Source organism: Pseudophryne corroboree, chromosome 2 (assembly GCF_028390025.1).
Source record: "Pseudophryne corroboree isolate aPseCor3 chromosome 2, aPseCor3.hap2, whole genome shotgun sequence".
Classification (NCBI taxonomy): Eukaryota; Metazoa; Chordata; class Amphibia; order Anura; family Myobatrachidae; genus Pseudophryne; species Pseudophryne corroboree.
Genome location: NC_086445.1, coordinates 1032337073 through 1032357290, shown reverse-complemented (window position 1 = coordinate 1032357290; position 20218 = coordinate 1032337073). Strand labels below are relative to the sequence as shown.

The following is a 20218-nucleotide window of genomic DNA, read 5'->3' as shown; positions in this document are numbered from 1 at the left end:
GTCTGTTGCTGGAGTCCTGGCTGCGATAACTGCAGATGTCGGTATCAGCCCTTTCTTCGGTGTAACAGGGCTGCGTCTAACTGTGGCAGGACTGAGATGCCCATTTTCTGTGTCTCTGTATGCCGTAATACGTTAGATGCCACCATTGGCACACCGTCGACGCACAGTCACGCACACCATCCACACTTCCACCAGTCCTATGGTAGATGCAAGTTCTCTATCAGAACACATCATCTGTGGCAGCTGCTCTGCGCCTGAGAACGCGGCTGCTTTCACTGACACGGCCCATGACACCTCCATAACTCGCCCGTAAGACGTATTTTAATTTTTGGGATTCACTTCAGGCCACTGCCCTCATTCCGAGTTGATCGCACGTAGCAACTTTTTGCTGCTGGTGCGATCAACTAATGTCCGCCTATGGGGGAGTGTATTTTAGCATAGCAGGGATGCGATCGCTTGTGCAGCCCTGCTATGCTAAAAAAGTTTCCTGCAACACAAGACCCGCCCTGGACATACTTACCCTGTGCGACAGATCCAGCAATGATGGGCTCGGCTTTGACGTCAGACATCCACCCTCCGTTCGCCTGGACATGCCTGCGTTTTTCTTACCACTCCCTGAAAACGGCCTCCAACGGTCAGTTGACGCCCTGGAATGCCTTCCTGCAGTCAATCTTCTTGCGATTTCCGCTGCAACCGCTTTTTCCGCTGTCAGCGTCATTGTCCGGCGCAATGTACAATATGTGCACATAACAGAAGTCTCGGGGGAGCCCTCTCTCCATACACATGCTCCCCCCACACACACACACGCTCACCCCACACACACACAAAGTTTGAGGTCTCAGCTCTCACACGGTTGAGATTGGCCTCCAGCCGCAGCTGCTGCACTACCTACTTCATGGCCGAAACATTCGCTGTCCCCGACATTGTGTCCCAAACTTTATGGGCAATGCTCTATGCACTACGCTGTGTGCTCCCGGACAGCCACTATTCCAGGGGGCATGCGCCCGTGCACCCCGCTCCCTTCCTGTCAGCGGGGGAGCCGGGAATGCGCAGCCAGTGTAGAGCGAGTGGGGGAGCCGCAGGGAGCGTGCAGCCAGTGTGCTGAGAGAGCGGGGTAGCCAGAAGCGCACAGCCAGTGTAGTGAGAGCCATGAGACAGCGGGGGCGCACCCCTGAGTGGAGGGGGGCAGGAGGGCGGGTGTTGTTTCCTGAGTGACTGCTTCTCAGTTGTCTCCTGTACAAATGTTACTGAGCTTCCAGAGCAGTAATAGGAGGAGCTGAGATATCTCCTATCTATTTGGCCAGATCTGTGACTCTATGACTCTGACTCCGCCTAGCGCTGTGACTCCACCCAGCATTGTGACTCCACCCAGCATTGTGACTCCACCCAGCATTGTGACTCCACCCAGCATTGTGACTCCACCCAGCGTTAGCCACACAGTCACAGAGTGACAGATCTGGGCAATTATATAGGAGATTTCAACATTCCGATACATTTCTTGGAGCACATGAGGCCTGGAAACATATGTAGCGACTGACATCAATTCCATCAGCGAATAGAACTCTCTGTGGTGCTGGGTAACATTCTGTCACGCACAGCGATTACTTACGCTAAACAAATAAATATGGAAGCCTCTCGCAGACACATCAAGCAGTTTTCTGTTAGCAGCTTATTTTCTATTTACAGACACTGGGGGTCATTCCGAGTTGTTCGCTCGCTAGCTGCTTTTAGCAGATTTGCACACGCTAAGCCGCCGCCTACTGGGAGTGAATCTTAGCTTATCAAAATTGCGAACGAAAGATTAGCAGAATTGCGAATAGACACTTCTTAGCAGTTTCTGAGTAGCTCCACACTTACTCGGCAACTGCGATCAGTTCAGTCAGTTTCGTTCCTGGTTTGACGTCACAAACACACCCAGCGTTCGCCCAGACACTCCTCCGTTTCTCCAGCCACTCCCGCGTTTTTCCCAGAAACGGTAGCGTTTTTTCGCACACACCCATAAAACGGCCAGTTTCCGCCCAGAAACACCCACTTCCTGTCAATCACATTACGAACACCAGAACGAAGAAAAAACCTCGTAATGCCGTGAGTAAAATTCCTAACTGCATAGCAAATTTACTTGGCGCAGTCGCACTGCGGACATTGCGCATGCGCATTAGCGACTAATCGCTCCGTTGCGAGAAAAAAATAACGAGCGAACAACTCGGAATGACCCCCACTGTCTGTGTATATCTTTTCCTTCGTCTATACAGTATAGCTTTCATTTTAATAATTCAATAACTGCGTTATCCAAAGATAAAAATATAAAAATGTATTAACATATAACATATAAAGAAACAAAGACTGTATTAAATAATAAATTAAGATCAATATATAATAGGGAATTGAATATAACTAAGTTATGCATTAACAACGCTGGAGGCTGAAATGAATAATGGTGGTCATTCCGAGTTGTTTGCTCATTGCCGTTTTTCGGAACGCAGCGATTAGGTGGAAAATGCACATGCGCATGGTATGCAGCGTGCATACGCTAAGTAATTTATCACAAAACTTTGTAGTTTTACACAAGCTCAAGCGACGTTTTTTCAACGCTCGAGTGATCGTAGTGTGATTGACAGGAAGTGGGTGTTTCTGGGCGGCAACTTGGCGTTTTCAGGGAGTGTGCTAAAAAACGCTGGCGTGCCAGGAAAAAACGCAGGAGTGTCTGGAGAAATGGGGGAGTGGCTGGACGAACGCAGGGCGTGTTTGTGACGTCAAACCAGGAACTAAACAGACCGAGCTGATCGCAATCTAGGAGTAGGTCTGGAGCTACTCAGAAACTGCAGGGAATTATTTAGTAGCAGAACTGCTAATCTTTCGTTCGCTATTCTGCTAAGCTAAGATACACTCCCAGAGGGCGGGGGCTTAGCGTGTGCAATGCTGCTAAAAGCAGCTAGCGAGCGAACAACTCGGAATGAGGGCCCAATGTGTATTACTTTTTACTTTTGAGGGTTTGACTGCGCCATATTCTGTCCCTCATTATTACCTCGCAGCACTGAGGTCACGAGTTCAATTCCTGAGCTCTATGTGTGCAGTTTGGATGTTCTCACTGTGATTGCTTGAGTTTCCTATATAGATAGTTATAAATATATACAGACAGATATACAAGTTACCAATGGGGGGGGGGGGCTGCAAACACTAATATAAAATACATTTAAGGGAGCTACACATCTGCACCATACACAATCCAAGATCCAGCAGGTGCACACTTATGACACCGAGGGGCTGTTTGTGAGGTGCACGCAAAAGCGCACACAACATCAAGACCGCAGAGAGCAGGCCATGCCTGTGTACTTTTAGGTTGTAGCTTAATCACAAGAGACGTGACCACACCCCCTTGGAAATTTGAAAAAATAAATAAATAGTATTTGCAGCACCGCGAAGCTGAACCGGGGAATGGCGGCATAAACCCCTCCAACAAGCCCAGGCTTAATAGTGCCCGCCACCCCTACACTAATGCTATATAATGTTATTGTGGGACGAACCACACTTGTTTGGTCCAAAAAGAAGGCAGCACCCTCATAGCAATATACAAAATTCAAAGGAGGGTAAAATGTTATAGCACCTGCTGGGCTGTACACAGTGATGCATTTAGTGTGTATATAAAACACAGTTCTATGTGCGGCTACTGGAGCCCTGCTTCTGGCTACAATACCAGCTGTGATGAGGGAGCAGCCTGCGTCGCCCTAAGTCATGAATTAAATTTCCAATCACACATATATATCTGTACGCTGTGCCGCACTTCTCTCCATTATTCATCCCACAGAGGGAAATAGCTGCAGATAACGCTGCTAGCCCCATAATGTAAGGAGGAATGTACAGTAAGCAGACAATGAACTGATGGCAGGGTGCAGTTACATAACCCAATATGGCGGGGTGCAGCTACATAATCCAGTATGGCGGGGTGCAGCTACATAACCCAATATGGCGGGGGGCAGCTACATAACCCAATAGCAGCGGGGTGCAGCTACATAACCCAGTATGGCGGGGTACAGCTACATAACCCAATATGGTGGGGTGCAGCTACATAACCCAGTATGGCAAGGTGCAGCTACATAACCCAGTATGGCGGGGTGCAGCTACATAACCCAGTATGGCGGGGTGCAGCTACATAACCCAGTATGGCGGGGTGCAGCTACATAACCAAGTATGGCAGGGTGCAGCTACATAACCCAGTATGGCGGGGTGCAGCTACATAACCCAGTATGGCGCGGTGCAGCTACATAACCCAGTATGGCGGTGTACAGTTACATAACCCAGTATGGCGGGGTGCAGCTACATATCCCAGTATGGCGGGGTGCAGCTACATAACACAGTATGGCGGGGTGCAGCTACATAACCCAGTATGGCGGGGTGCAGCTACATAACACAGTATAACGGGGTGCAGCTACATAACACAGTATGGCGGGGGGCAGCTACATAACACAGTATGGCGGGGGGCAGCTACATAACCCAGTATGGCGGGGTGCAGCTCATAACCCAGTATGGCGGGGTGCAGCTACATAACACAGTATGGCGGGGTGCAGCTACATAACCCAGTATGACAGGGTGCAGCTACATAACCCAGTATGGCGGGGTGCAGCTACATAACCCAGTATGGCGGGGTGCAGCTACATAACCCAGTATGGCGGGGTGCAGCTACATAACCCAGTATGACGGGGTGCAGTTACATAACCCAGTATGGCGGGGTACAGCTACAAAACCCTGTATGGCGGGGTGCAGCTACATAACACAGTATGGCGGGGTGCAGCTACATAACAGTATGGCGGGGTACAGCTACATAACACAGTATGGCGGGGGGCAGCTACATAACCCAGTATGGCGCGGTGCAGCTACATAACCCAGTATGGCGGTGTGCAGTTACATAACACAGTATGGCGGGGTACAGCTACATAACCCAGTATGGCGGGGTGCAGCTACATAACACAGTATGGCGGGGTGCAGCTACATAACCCAGTATGGCGGGGTGCAGCTACATAACCCAGTATGACAGGGTGCAGCTACATAACCCAGTATGGCGGGGTGCAGCTACATAACACAGTATGGTGAGGTGCAGCTACATAACCCAGTATGGTGGGGTGCAGCTACATAACCCAGTATGGCGGGGTGCAGCTACATAACACAGTATGGCGGGGTGCAGCTACATAACACAGTATGGCGGGGTGCAGCTACATAACCCAGTATGGCGGGGTGCAGCTACATAACCCAGTATGGCGGGGTGTAGCTACATAACCCAGTATGGCGGGGTACAGCTACATAACCTTGTATGGCGGGGTGCAGCTACATAACCCAGTAGGGCGGGGTGCAGCTACATAACCCAGTATGGCGGGGTGCAGCTACATAACACAGTATGGCGGGGTACAGCTACATAACCCAGTATGGCGGGGTACAGCTACATAACCCAGTATGGCGGGGTGCAGCTACATAACACAGTATGGCGGGGTACAGCTGCATAACCCAGTAAGGCGGGGTGCAGCTACATAACACAGTATGGCGGGGGGCAGCTACATAACACATTATGGCTGGGGGCAGCTACATAACCCAGTATGGCGGGGTGCAGCTACATAACCCAGTATGGCGGGGTGCAGCTACATAACCCAGTATGGTGGGGTGCAGCTACATAACCCAGTATGGCGGGGTGCAGCTACATAACACAGTATGGCGGGGTGCAGCTACATAACACAGTATGGCGGGGTGCAGCTACATAACACAGTATGGCGGGGTACAGCTACATAACCCAGTGTGGCGGGGGGCAGTTACATAACCCAGTGTGGCGGGGTGCAGCTACATAACACAATATGCTAAGGTGCAGTTACATAACCCAGTATGGCGAGGTGCAGCTACATAACCCAGTATGGCGGGGTACAGCTACATAACCCAGTATGGCGGGGTGCAGATACATAACCCAGTATGGCGGGGTGCAGATACATAACCCAGTATGGCAGGGGGCAGTTACATAACCCAGTATGGCGGGTTGCAGCTACATAACACAGTATGACAGGGTGTAGCTACATAACCCAGTATGGCGGGGTGCAGCTACATAACCCAGTATGACAGGGTGCAGCTACATAACCCAGTATGGCGGGGTGCAGCTACATAACACAGTATGGTGAGGTGCAGCTACATAACCCAGTATGGTGGGGTGCAGCTACATAACCCAGTATGGCGGGGTGCAGCTACATAACACAGTATGGCGGGGTGCAGCTACATAACACAGTATGGCGGGGTGCAGCTACATAACCTTGTATGGCGGGGTGCAGCTACATAACACAGTATGGCGTGGTGCAGCTACATAACCCAGTATGGCGGGGTACAGCTACATAACCTTGTATGGCGGGGTGCAGCTACATAACACAGTATGGCGGGGTACAGCTACATAACACAGTATGGTGGGGGGCAGCTACATAACACAGTATGGCGGGGGGTAGCTACATAACACATTATGGCTGGGGGCAGCTACATAACCCAGTATGGCGGGGTGCAGCTACATAACACAGTATGGCGGGGTGCAGCTACATAACCCAGTATGGTGGGGTGCAGCTACATAACCCAGTATGGCGGGGTGCAGCTACATAACACAGTATGGCGGGGTGCAGCTACATAACACAGTATGGCGGGGTGCAGCTACATAACACAGTATGGCGGGGTACAGCTACATAACCCAGTATGGCGGGGGGCAGTTACATAACCCAGTGTGGCGGGGTGTACAGCTACATAACACAGTGTGGTGAGGTGCAGCTACATAACCCAGTATGGCAGGGTGCAGCTACATAACACAGTATGGCGGGGTGCAGCTACATAACACAGTATGGCGGGGTGCAGCTACATAACACAGTATTGTGGGGTGCAGCTACAATACCAGTATGGCGGGGTGCAGCTACATAACTTAGTATGGCGGGGTGCAGCTACATAACCCAGTATGGTGGGGTGCAGCTACATAACCCAGTATGGCGGGGTGCAGCTACATAACCCAGTATGGCGCGGTGCAGCTACATAACACAGTATGGCGGGGTGCAGCTACATAACCCAGTATGGCGGAGTGCAGCTACATAACACAGTATGGCGGGGTGCAGCTACATAACACAGTATAGCGGGGTGCAGCTACATAACACAGTATGGCGGGGTGCAGCTACATAACACAGTATGGCGGGGTGCAGCTACATAACACAGTATGGCGGGGTGCAGCTACATAACCCAGAGTGGCGGGGTGCAGCTACATAACCCAGAGTGGCGGGGTGCAGCTACATAACACAGTATTGCGGGGTGCAGCTACATAACCCAGTATGGCGGGGTGCAGTTACATAACACAGTATGGCGGGGTACAGCTACATAACACAGTATGGCGGGGTGCAGCTACATAACACAGTATGGCGGGGTACAGCTACATAACCCAGTTTGGCGGGGTGCAGCTACATAACCCAGTATGGCGGGGTGCAGCTACATAACACAGTATGGCGGGGTGCAGCTACATAACACAGTATGGCGGGGTGCAGCTGAATAACACAGTATGGCGGGGTGCAGCTACATAACACAGTATGGCGGGGTGCAGCTACATAACACAGTATGGCGGGGTGCAGCTGAATAACACAGTATGGCGGGGTGCAGCTACATAACACAGTATGGCGGGGTGCAGCTACATAACACAGTATGGCGGGGTGCAGCTACATAACACAGTATGGCGGGGTGCAGCTACATAACACAGTATGGCGGGGTGCAGCTACATAACACAGTATGGCGGGTGCAGCTACATAACCCAGTATGGCGGGGTGCAGCTACATAACACAGTATGGCGGGGTGCAGCTACATAACACAGTATGGCGGGGTGCAGCTACATAACAGTATGGCGGGGGGCAGCTACATAACACAGTATGGCGGGGGCAGGGCCGGTTCCGGGGCTTCTGGCGCCCTGGGCGGCATTAGGCGGCGTGGCTTCACACAGAGGGCGTGGTCAGTTACGCCCCCTGTACTGTTGTAGGATGTGTGGTGCGCGATGACGTCATCACGCACCGCACAGCAAAGGTCCTCTCCACGAAGGCGGGGTACAGCTACATAAGCCAGGTCAAGCATGCAGAGTGAACAGGACTGTAAGCTTCTGCTCTGTAGCAGTAATACTGATAGCGGGGACAGCTGTTTTTCGGAATAGCTGTCCCTGTCCTCAAAATGAGTAGGCCCTAAAGCATCATATATAGTGAATTATTTAAAAACTACACACAATATATATATATATATATATATATATATATATATATATATATATATACTGTATATACATACATGCATACATACATACATACACTTCGGCATAACGTCTTCAGCAATTGGTGTAGCTACGCCTGTGACTAAACTGAAACTTGGCATAGCCAATGGTTTTAGCTTAGAAACCTCCTCCTGAAGCTCCGCCAAATCTTACGAAAGAGCCTTATTGGCCAGCACCAAACTCCCATATCGTGTCTGGTCACATGAGATTTCCTCTAATAGTCCTTGGCTATGTACTACAAAGTTTTCAGATCTGGGTTTAGCCTTTGCCAAGGTTTTCTGCAACTCTGACACCTGGGGGTAAATTTACTAAGGTGGGAGATTTTCAGAACTGGTGATGTTGCCCATAGCAACCAATCAGATTATATCTATTATCTGCTAGAAGCAGCTAGATAAATGGTAAGTAGAATCTGATTGGCTGCCATGGGCAACATCACCAGTTCTAAAAATCTCCCACCTTAGTAAATTTACCCCCTGGTCTGAGAGTTTTGCAATCTCTTCTCTACTCCTTCCCAATTTGGTCAGAGAGTCAGACAAAAGAGATTCCTTCTCCTCCAGCTTTTGGACATTGCTTTCAAGGTAATTTATCATGCGACACCAAAAAAAAGGTTCCATGCTAAAATCTTCCCCAAGATCTGGATTACTCCCCAATAAGCTCTCCTCTTCACTCTCCGACTGTTGGGCTTTAATAGGGTCACATAAGTTCCTGACCTGAGGTATTAGAGCTGTCACCCCTTTCGTTTTTTTTAGCATGAATTCTCTTTTTGTTACCCATTTGAAGAGACACTTCAGAATATGCTGTATATCTGAAAATCTTTATTCACCCTGTTACCTTTGAAAACTGTAAGTGAAAGGGAAAATAAAAATTCCTTTTTTTTTTTTTAGCACAGATTAAGCTTTTAGCAAAGCACTGAAAGGTAGCACGTACATAGTGATCACAAATACCTTACACTGGTAGTGCAAATAAACAACTGCTCCCTACAGGCTCTCAAAACTAGAACTCAGGGATTGCTGGGACACATAGTGCCACAAAATTTCTCTATTTAAATAGAATCACATTTATAAAAGGTTTCAACTTTGCTTGATTGGTCTTAATGAGCTAATTAACAAGGGCACCAGACTCCCTTTACTAGATTTTGCAGGCACAGGTAAAAATAAGCTTGGAAAAGAAATGCAGTCATAAATTAGCAGCTGCTTGCTAACCCTTAGAGCAAATCAGAACAGCTACTTTCAACGAATGGTGCAAAGCATATAAGACCGGACAGGCCATGCACCTTGTTTAACCTCTTTGCTGCCAATGCAAACCTTTGCACCAAAATCAAACTCATTCAGTTTAAACAAAACATATAATTATTTTTACCTTTTGGGGTTGGGTTTAACCACTACTCTCAACACCCTTGGTCTGGTACTGATGCTCAGCTTGGTCTGGAGTTCGCTGGTATGTGTGACGCTACCTTGCGGCTGTTGGGTCCTCTGCCATGTGTGACACGACTAGCAGAAGGGTCCCTGTTCAGGCGCCATTTGTAACAGGAGACTTGCTAGAATGTGCTCTGCTACAAAAATTCCACCAACGACCGACTCCAGGCTTGTGCAAAAACAACAAATACCTTTTATTCAGGTAGCTCAGAAACAAAGATACACATAAAACAAAGATCACTGTCTTTAGTATAAACTACCAGGGAGGTTAGGCCCTGCCTCACTCTCTCTTACGTAATAAGGAACCCTTCAGGTCCCGGTATCCTGACACTAGTGACCCAGCCCTCCAGATCCCACTGTCCCTAGCAGGCCTATCACCTGGACACTAACTGCCTTCAGGAGCCCTGACTCATGGGAGTGACTCTGCTTTACACCCAGCACCCAGGTGCTGGCAGATGAAGCAGCTTCTTGGGCTAAGAAGCCTATAAGACCTGGTCTGGGCCAAATGGATGGGAACCCGGTCCATCCACACTTCCCATCCACCCCAAGGACCCTGTGTGTAGCTTACAGGTGGCAAAGTATCTCTCCTGCCACAATATATATATAAATTATTTGAAAATTGTGTAATTGACTGAGAATAAGACACTTAAAACAAAAGCTAGATGTCCCCATGAATATCTTTGCTAATTATTTTATCCAGATAAATAAAGTCAGATTCTTTGGGGAAAATTCCATTGCCGCTGAAACAGTGCAACACCCACTGCTCTATACGGCAGCAATATCTCGCACATAAGTGTTCACTACCCCACAAGGGTAGCAAATATTCCCCTTTCTATCCCAGCAGACACAAACCCACTCTTGATACTAAGGTAAACATTGAGGTTACGTGGTGCACATTTAGCAAATACTGGGGGTAATTCAGACTGGATCGCATCAGCATCCGCGATCGCAGTCTGAATTACTTTGTGGAGTGCACACGCGCACCTCGGGAGCCCAGTGAGATGCTATTAGCATCTCACTGGCTGCGATCACCTCTGCCTGTCAATCTCTGGTCGCGGGGACGGAGGGGGCGTGCCAGGACGCGGTCCGGAAACGGAGGCGTGTCCGGACTGTTGGGGGGGGGGCTGCAGCAGCTGCATGACGTCACACGCAGCCGCTGCGACCCGGGATGCGGCGGGTTGCTCCCTGCCAGCGCACAGGAGCTGCGCACGTATGGAGCTACTCGCCAGGCACAAAAGCATCGCCGCCGTGCAATGCTTTTGTACCTGGGGGGGTGGGAGGAGGGGTGTGTGGAGGGCCTGACATGCGGGATGGACGAGTCCTGTGCATGTCAGCGTAAATGATTGTAGATGTGCTAAATTTAGCACATCTACGATCAACTCTGAATTGCCCCCACTGACACGCGTTTCACTAGTTTTGCTTTTACAAGACAGTAAGAACAGTGCAAGTGAAGCAGGTGGCTCGGGGTCAAAGGTCCCCTTTATTAACGCTGGCCGAGAAAATCTGTGATTGTTTAAAATAAAACCTTTCTGCCTCCTGATAACCAGCCAAGCAGACTGATTCAAAGCCAACATATGAGCAACTTTAAAACAAGATTCAATATAAAGTTGCTGATTCTGAGTCGGGTGCAAGAGCTCCACCAGAAACATGGTTCAATATAAAGTGGCTGATTCTGAGTCGGGTGCAAGAGTTCCACCAGAAACACGGTTCCCTTCCCCTTATGCACGACGCAATATTTATTATAAGTGTAACTAATAAAAGAACGTGACTACTTTTTTGGCCGGGAAGCCAATACAGAGTCACCTACACTATGCAAATGCTGCTTTCTTCTGTACGCGGTAAGTAAACAAGTGATTTGTTTTCAAAGCTCAACATAACGCAGATGTAAATGAGGCCCGGCAGTCATGTATGAATCCACAGCAGACACCTCGAACATTGCTGTAGCGTCTGCTTGCTGCACAGCACAGATAGTAAATCATAGTTAGGAGAACGTTATCTGTTACCCTTATGCGCACACACAACTCAGAGGAACAGAAATCCATTCCGGCTGCGGGGTATGGAGGTGCAGCTGGCAGGCTTCGTGCTTTATCCGCTTATAACCTGCACACTATAGTTTTTCTATTTTACAATCATTTTGTTTTTTACATGTCAGAGTCAAAACTCAGTTTAGGGGTCATTCCCCCCAAAAAGTGTCAACTGCGACAGCAGGACCATATAGAAAACTATTAATAACCATTAGGAAAGTACTAGAGGGGTGTGGATCGTTGGGTCTACAGTAACTAGGTCAACAGTCATTCGGTCGACCACTACTGGTCGACAATGACTAGGTCGACACCTAGAATAGGTCGACGTGGGAAAGATCGACATGGAAAAGGGTCGACATGAGTTGTTGGGGTTTTTTAGGGTGCCGTTTTCTTCGGAAAGTGACCGGGAACCCCAATTAGTGCACTGTGTCCCCCCCGCATGGCCATACTTCGGCCAAGTCACTATTCCCAATCATAGTCCACGTGGATCGTAAAGTATGAAAACGTTTTTAAAAACTATTTTTTACAAAAACCTCATGTCGACCTTTTTATGTGTCGACCTTTGCCATGTCAACCTAGTGACCATGTAGACCTAATGAACATGTCAACCAATAGTGGTCGATCTAATGAGTGTCAACATAAGTCTTGTCGCCCTAAAGACCGGATATCCTTCAAAGGTGTCAAATGGTAACTTAAAAATATACTGGTAGGTTAATTGGCTCCCAACAAAATGAACACTAGCATGAATGTGTGATAGGGAATATAGGGGGACATGTACTAAGCAGTGATAAAAGTGTAGAAGTGAGCCAGTGGAGAAGTTGCCCATGGCAACCAATCAGCATTGATGTAACATTTCTAATTTGCATACTATACAATTGTACGGAGCAGCTGATTGGTTGCCATGGTAAATTTCTCCACTGGCTCACTTCTCCACTCTTATCACTGCTTAGTACATGCACCCCATAGGCCCCCATTTATCAATGAGTTTCCTTGCTGGAAATTCGTTTTTGGTGGTAAATGGGACCAATTGAAGAACGAGCGCTATTTCTGAAATAGCGCTCGCTTACCTATAATGGCCTCGCTAGCTTCGAGCAGACGTTATGACACCGCTGCAGCGGAGTCCGTCCTGTGGTCCGGCTCCCCCCTCCCGCAGCAATCTCGGCATGCATCACGCCTGCTAGGTTGCTATAGAGACAGCCTGAGGAGTTCTCCCAGTGATGGCCGCCGCATGCGCGGTAGGAGGCCAATCCGGGGACACAGTTCATTCGTCTGCGCTGATGTAAGGTAAACATCAGCGCTGGCGCAGCAAATACCACATTCGTGGCATAGGCTCTTCTTAAATGGAAGAGCGTGATGCCACTATACCACGGCGAGTGAAAACGGTATTTACTACTTCACTTTTAGCTGCTTGATAAATGGGGGCCATAGATTGTAAGCTCTACTGGAGCAGGGACTGATGTGAATGGGCAAATATTCTCTGTACAGCGCTGCGGAATATGTGTGCGCTATATAAATAACTGGTAATAATAAAAATAAATAAATAAATAAATTAGTAGTAAAGTTTAATGAAAACCTTGGAATACACAACATTGAAATGGTTGCAGGAAACGATTGGGTTTGTCTTTGTGAATCCGTCGGAGGCAACATTTGCTCCAGATACAGCACCTGTATCCCGGCTTATCCATTTCCCTGCAATATACAGGAACCTTTTACTGTAACATATTCCGGCAACACTTGGAAGGATTTCTGCTTTTAGCAGGTAAGAGCGGTGGATAAACATCACATTCAGAGACAGAGCTGTGCTGAGAAGACCATTGTTGAAGCCAATTATAGGCACAGTGTGACCCGCTTCCAAAGCCGTTAACTCAGATTTTCATGCTCTGGAGGTTGATAAAAGTTAAAACAAATGCAATTATTTGATAATATATTGCTTTTGTATAGTGCTGGGGATAGCGCTGGCGTACTGGAGAAGGAGTTATTAGATTCTCACAGTGATATCATTCGTGCAGATCACACATTTAGATATAGTAAGGAACCAAATTAAAAGTTATTTCATTATCTTTTTTTATTTTTAATACATGAATCCCCCCCATCCAAGTTGTTACAACGCAGTTATTGCAGGGCCGGTGCTAGGGTGTTCGGTGCCCCCCCCTTCCTAACTATAAATGTGCGCCCTCCCTCTCACACGTAATAAAGGGTGTGGTCTCACATGTAAGGGGCGTGGCTACACAATAGTAACCCCAATTCAAATTACGCCACACAATAGCACAATCTTATTCACATTGCACCCCACGTAATGCCCAGTTCATATTGCAGCACAAAGTAGTGTACCTTATTCACATTATGTCACACAGTAGTGCCTCTTATACACGTTATGCTACACAGTAGTGCCTCATACACAATACCCACAGTAGTAGTTTCCGTTACACATAATGCCCACAGTAGTAGTTTCCCTTACACATAATGCCCACACTAGTAGTGCCACACATAATGCCCACAGTAGTAGTGCCACACATAATGCCCACAGTAGTAGTTTCCCTTACACATAATGCCCACAATAGCAGTGCCACACATAATGCCCACAGTAGTAGTTTCCCTTACACATAATGCCCACAATAGTAGTGCCACACATAATGCCCACAGTAGTAGTTTCCCTTACACATAATGCCCACAGTAGTAGTTTCCCTTACACATAATGCCCACGGTAGTTTCCCTTACACATAATGCCCACAGTAGTAGTGCCACACATAATGCCCACAGTAGTAGTACCCCTTACACTTAACATCGACAGTAGTGCCACACATAATGCCCAGAGTAGTAGTGCCACACATAATGTCCACAGTAGTAATACCCCTTACACAATGCTGACAGTAGTAGCACCACGCATAATGCCCACAGAAGTGATGCCCCTTACACATACAGATGCAGCCATGCTCAATGCTGCCACGATGCGCAGCGGTGGCGTGGCTAATATGCCAGTGACTGTACGCGCGTGCGTGCATACGCGCACGCATTGAAGCCTATGGAGCGAATGTCTGGCCAATTGCAATGTGGCGAATTCCCATCATGCCGCGATGCATGCGCACGCATCTCAGCAATGATGAGCGTGGAAAGCACCAGGGATCCCAAGCGGGTGACGGGGGAGATCTTTAGCGTGGGGGAAGCACACAGAGAGCCGCTGATAAGCCATGCCGGAGGGACCACCAGAAGCTGAAAGCAGCGCTTCCTGCTGCTGGCGCCGCTGCATGTCATACAGTGACAGGTGCAGCGGAAACAGCAGGGCAGCCCGGCGCCTCCCTGCATTGCATACCCTTGCTCAGCGGGTTGTGCCGGCACTGCAATTATGTGTCCAAAAATTTCCCACTGCAATTAAAAGACAACTAACGCATTTCTACTGTGTATAAACCACAGCTATGGAGTCAGGGTCACAGGTGCAAAAGGTCAACAGGTCAACAGGGTAAAAAAGTCGACATAACAGTGCTTGATACAAAAATGTTCAACACAGAGATTTAGTTTTGTTTTGGGCCAGATCTTGCATATTTCATGTTATGTGACCACCATCAGTTCCAACGTAGACGCTCACCACCATTTGTGTGTTGATCATTGTCATGTCAACTTTTTCTACCTATCGACCGAATGAATGTTTGACCATACGGTGTTGACTGTTGACCAATACATTGACAATCTATCATTCGGAGACCCCTACGTTGACATCTGTCCAGCATACTGTGTGAGCGGCTGTGCTTTTTCAGATGGAGGCGTGCTTAGCGGCCAACTGCGCTCATTTCGGCATAGTGCGCCACTCTGAATAAGCCGCTATGTGTCCGTGACTTGAATAAAGCATTTCCGCAACATATAAAATGAACATATTATTCCCAACCATGTAACATCCTCCCAGCTTTATGTTACTCTAAGTCTCCCATGCACAGCCCTCTGTTTTTTTTGTTACCGCCTGAACTTCTATAATTGGGTAATAAAATTATAATTGAGGCTGTCACACAGTCTGGAGTGCAGGGAATGAAGCGGCCAAACTAAAGAGGTAACTACAGAGACAGCCCAGAGGTCTCATAAAGAGATACAGAGAGTTACTTATAAACCCAAAATGTCACGTACAGTAGGCTCCCGCCAGCTGATACTGTATCTCGGTCAGGAATAATCAGAGATGGAGAGAGACAAAAACACTTTATTATGTATTACCTGATGCAGCTGCGGAGGGGAAGCGGTGTATCCTGTGCATCAGCTAGGGACATGTCACTCTCTGGGGGCAAAGGGGGGAAAGCACTTAGCAGAAAAAAGTCCCTTCTTCCTATTTTGCAACACAATGGTGGTCATTCCGAGTTGATCGCTAGCTGCTTTCGTTCGCAGCGCAGTGATCAGGCAAAAAAATGGCAGTTCTGCGTATGCGGCGCAGTGCGCATGTGCGTCGTACTCTTACAACGAACGATGTAGTTTCACACAAGGTCTAGCGAAGCTTTTCAGTCGCACTGCTGGCCGCAGAGTGATTGACAGGAAGTGGGAGTTTCTGGGTGTCAACTGACCGTTTTCAGGGAGTGTGCGGAAAAACGCAGGCGTGCCAGATAAAAATGCAGGCGTGGCTGGTGAAATGTAGGCGTGGTTGGCTGAACGCAGGGCGTGTTTGTGAAGTCAAAACAGGAACTAAATAGTCTGCAGTGATCGCAATCTAGGAGTAGGTCTGGAGCTACTCCGAAGCTGCACAAAATTATTTTGTAGCCGCTGTGCAATCCTTTCGTTCGCACTTCTGCTAAGTTAAGATACACTCCCAGAGGGCGGCGGCTTAGCGTTTGCACGGCTGCTAAAAGTAGCTAGCGAGCGAACAACTCGGAATGAGGGCCAATGTGCCTACTTGTGTGAATTTTACCTGTTTTTCTGGGCACAAATCTTAATGCTTGTGGGTATATATTGCAGGGTGCTGTTTGCCATGGAATGTAGAATGCAAGACTCTGCTCAGTGTCTGTAGCATTGTGTCTGATGTGGTAAAAAATCCACACTGACACGCCCAGAGATCCCATATCCCTCCTCAGGTGTTAGTGACACCGTATATATATACTTGCGAACACCATTGGTCACTTGGCTTTCTGCGTGCACTGTAAGAGTTTCCAGGACTTCATGCATACGCAGTAGCTCAACTGCGGAAACATTAGCGCTGTGTTAGTTTCTAGTTCAGGCCCTGTGCACATATAAGGAGGCTGTGTGGTCAGTACTGCCTATTTCAAGAGGATTTTCAAATTCTTCTGGAGGGTGCAAAATATGGCTGCTAGTGACACACAGAAAAATCTCACAGCTCAGTACACCAAGCAGAGAGAGCTCAGAGGATTGTTCTCTGGTCATTACATCATGTGCCACACGACTGTGGTTGCCATGACAATCCATGACACTATGCAGATTTCTAAATCATTAATAGCAGCCTGAAGAATCAAATAAAAAAACAAACCAGGATTCTCTCTACAGAAAACCACAGTGATTTATATTAAAAAGAAAAAAGAAAAAAAAAACACCCTTTTCAAGAAATTACTTCTTTAAGGTTAAATAACAAAAAGATGAAAATGAAGTCGGGCTTTACCATATTCACATGAAGCAATGTATTTATTTAACCTTATTAATGGAAATCTTTAGAGAGAGGGAAAAGCCTTTTCTTGTGCTCGTAGATTTGCTTCGCTGGTTGTGTAATATCTGGAGGTTATGTACAAAGCGAATGCTGGTATTTCAAGGACGGATTTTATGAGAAAGAAAAAATTCTGCTGGTCTCTAAATGACAAAGGAAGTTTAATTGTGAAACTACAAGTTCCAAAAGGTGGTATTGGCATGCTGGGACTTGTAGTTTCACAACAGCTGGGGCATTCCGCGGTGATCATTTACTAAGTATAAAAATAGCGCCTCACGTCTACATTCCCGCAATTGTGCTTCTTTGCATCAGTTTGGCACTTTACTGGAAGACTGCGGGATGCTGGGAAAAACTAGGGGATTCCGACCATCCATTTTAGTGCAGTGCACACTACCATATTACCCTTGCACCCTCCTTCACTTTACCTTGCCCAGTGTCCTCCCATTATACTGCACATATCACCTGATTCTGTGACTAAAGGGGACATGTACTAAGCAGTGATAAAAGTGGAGAAGTGAGCCAGCGGAGAAGTTGCCCATGGCAACCAATGAGCTGCTCTGTATACTTTTATAGTATGCAAATTATAAACGTTACATTAATGCTGATTGGTTGCCATGGGCAACTTCTCTACTGGCTCATTTTTCCACTTTTATCACTTCTTAGTACATCTCCCCCTAAGAATCAGCCCCATAGTGTCAACTAACGAGAGCATTGGGACTGGGGATTACAATATCTATTACTGATAAAGTACCAACCAAGCAGCTGCTAACTGTCATGGTACAGACTGGGTTTGAAAATGACCGTTAGGACTGGAGCTGATTGGCTGGTACTTTATCACAGTGCAAGTTAGCACTCTCCAAGGCTTGATAAATCTGGGCCTTAATTAGAGATGTACGACTCAGTTTTCTAAAATCCAAACCCACACAAACTTAGGGGATCTGAGTCCCAGATCAGATCTCTTGGAATTCTGAGTCGAATCGAGACCCGGTTTTGGATCTTCCCATAGTGTCGGATATCCGGCGTACGCAAGGAAGCGGACGTTTGTGGGTGGTATCTGGACGTTTTCTGGGAGTGTCAGGAAAAACGCAGGCGTGCCCAATCGCTATCAGGGAGGGTGTGTGACGTCAGCTCCGACACCGATCAGCCTGTTCTCATCTCACTGTAGGAGTAAGTCCTGGACTGCGCACATACTGGAAAAATCATTTGATGGTAATTGAGTCGAGAATGGATTTGCAGCTGTCTGCTGTCGCACGGTGTATGCATGCATTCGCACATTGCACTGGGCGGGGTTTCACTCTCTATCGGCGGCAACTATCTGATCGCAGAACGCTGCAAATTTGCAGAGGAGCGTTCGGGTCTGAATTAGGCCCTACTGTACATACCATACCTCCCAACATTGGAGGTCTTCAAATTGGGAAGGGGTTTGGGCATTCTGTAAGCTGCACGCAGGGGAAGCACCGGCCTCAATGCTGTGTGACAGTGAAATAACCTCTAACCCCAAATAAATTGGGACAAATGTCCTGGGATGATGGACAGTCCTCCGAAACCAGGAGTTTTAGAAGTTATGTATTCAGCGCCAGGTACAGTAACGAAGCTTGTCAGCCCGGTTGAAAGGCGGTTTGCAATTTCATGCAATTTAAGGACAAGGTTGCTGCAGAAGTCAAAGATTTCTCATACAGTCCCATTTACATTTCCTGCATACAGTATCCAGTCTCCTTAGTCTGTTATGGGGGACTACAGACTGACTGCAATTTATCAAACTGCTATAAGCTCACCACGCATGTGTAATCCAACTCTTACGCATGCCCAATATGGCGATACATAAGTGCAAATGTAATGGCTTTGCATGGTCTCTCAGGCTTTGTACATATGAGACTGCTAGTTACTGCAGAATGCTTTGTTGAGACACAGCAATAAGTGGATCGCTGTTGCTATCACTGAGCGAAGGGGTCAGAGCGTCTCAGTAAGAGACAACAGTGGCTGTTCTTAGAAACAAAAAGTCTGAAACTCACACTATTAAAAATAAAAAAAGCCCAAAAAAAACCCCACAGAAGTTTTGCCTCAATTAGAGGAGAAAACATGCAAAGGCTTTGAAAGCATAAGAGAGACGGTAGTTTTGTAAATGAATTCGGCCGCCCACTCAGGCTGTATGGCGGAGCGTTACTCACAGTCCATCTGCTAGCTGGCAGTGACAAAGCTGCTACGCTATTTTCTTCATGAACGGCTTACAGTGTGTGATTACCTTATTAACGCTCATATAAAACCATGAAGGAAAACGGAACGGGAACGGTGTCAAACCACCACATCCGCCAGGCGCAGCTAGAGCGTTCGCCTCCTTCCAGAGGATAAGGGTAGGCCTTTGTGTTGCCCGTAGCAACCAGTCAGACTCTAGTTATGATTTTAGAGGATGTTCTATGTAACTGATAGCTAGGGATGTATTTAATAAAGGTCAGGGTTTCAGAAATGGAGATGTTGCCTATAGCAACCAAACAGGATCTAGCTTTTTTCTTCTAGAAGGTGCTAGAGAACTGGTAAGTAGAATCTGATTGGTTGCTAGGGGCAACATCCCCACTACTGAAAAACCCGCACTTTAGTAAATATACCCCCCTGGAATCTGATTGGTTGATATATGTAACACATAAACTTGTATTCTTTAGGTTTAAGTTTCATAATTTCCCCCTTAATCATTTTAGGTTGACCAATGACATCTCTGCCATCGACGGTCGGTGACTTGAACCATCATTAAGAAACCATCAATGTTGAGCTATCAATATTTTCCTGTGTGCATGTGCAAGCGGTTGGAATTCACCATCGATGGTCACATGGCTATGGTGACTAGTTTCAGCCATCAATATTTTAC

The 20218-nt window shown here is 47.5% G+C and overlaps 1 long non-coding RNA gene across 1 annotated transcript in view; it reads right to left on the bottom strand.

The window, feature by feature from the left end:
• LOC134988401 (uncharacterized) overlaps positions 1-10124 on the bottom strand; it is a 41022-nt gene extending 30898 nt beyond the window's left edge. The window contains exon 1 of the long non-coding RNA XR_010193883.1: positions 9656-10124. This is a non-coding gene — a long non-coding RNA (uncharacterized LOC134988401). The remainder of the gene's footprint in view (positions 1-9655) is intronic.
• Between the last annotated feature and the right edge of the window lie 10094 nt (positions 10125-20218).